The 986-nt window shown below is 27.1% G+C and overlaps 1 protein-coding gene across 1 annotated transcript in view; it reads left to right on the top strand.

The window, feature by feature from the left end:
- Window positions 1–237, top strand: part of LOC108685636 (achaete-scute complex protein T3-like) — a 2,889-nt gene extending 2,652 nt beyond the window's left edge. Inside the window, exon 2 of the mRNA XM_018190519.1 lies at window positions 178–237. The gene's annotated coding sequence lies outside the window, so the exon portion shown is untranslated. The remainder of the gene's footprint in view (window positions 1–177) is intronic.
- The last annotated feature ends 749 nt before the right edge of the window (window positions 238–986 follow it).

The raw sequence follows: 986 nt of genomic DNA, 5'->3' as shown, positions 1-986 counted from the left end.
TGTGTGTGTGTGTGTGTGTGTGTGTGTGTGTGTGTGTGTGTGTGTGTGTGTGTGTGTGTACACTTATAATTCTATAAACATTCTTTCAATTTCTTTAGTCAAATAAAAATCATGGTCTCACTGTTAATAATATTGAATACGCATATCTAATAGAAACTCTTCCGTTTTTTGTTACAGCAATGACCAAATGCAAAGGCACGCGTGTATATCAAAAATCAAAAACAATGCAAACAAGAGAAACAAAGATAAATGAAGAAAGCGGCTGTTGCATTAACTATAATCTAGTCATATTACTTTGCACTTTCTCGTCTGAACTACGTAAAATGTTATTCTCTTATATATAAATGAGAAAGATCTTTGGAAATATATCGTCTCTAAAATTACGTGTCGTATATTGATATCGAATTTTGAAACGTACAATTAGAAGTAATACTTCAAAAGTACATGATAAATGCATTGCAATTTCTAATGTTAGCTTTCTATTTTGTAATTTATTATGACATTTTCTCGTATTTCACTATCCGAAAGTAAATATAAGATAGAAGGCGTACCTATACAGTTATTTATTCAGGATGGCTCACCCATCTTAACGTCTTCAAATTATATTTAACTATTTATTGCATAACAAAAATATTATTAATAAAAGTAACATGATTTTTAAAAAAATGCAAAAATATCACCGAAGAAATGTCGAATGGAATACATTTTTACTTTAGCTTAATATTCTTATATACAAAACTGAAAAGTCGACTTATATAAAAAGTCACATGATTTCATTTAATGATTGGAAGTAACTTCATAGAATAAATTTATGCTATGAGATATTTCTCTCGAAATCATATGTAATTTTCATTAAAAATATTTCAATGAATAGCTTACTAATAATAATTTGAGGTCGTTTTTAAAAAGAGATCCGTCGACTGGAATTATGATTATTATTGTGTATATGGAAATAATTATATACTAATTTTATATATATTATATTA

Source organism: Atta colombica, unplaced genomic scaffold, assembly GCF_001594045.1.
Source record: "Atta colombica isolate Treedump-2 unplaced genomic scaffold, Acol1.0 scaffold155, whole genome shotgun sequence".
Lineage (NCBI taxonomy): Eukaryota > Metazoa > Arthropoda > Insecta > Hymenoptera > Formicidae > Atta > Atta colombica.
The sequence above is the reverse complement of the archived record's forward strand: the minus strand, read 5'-3'. Positions and strand labels throughout refer to the sequence as shown.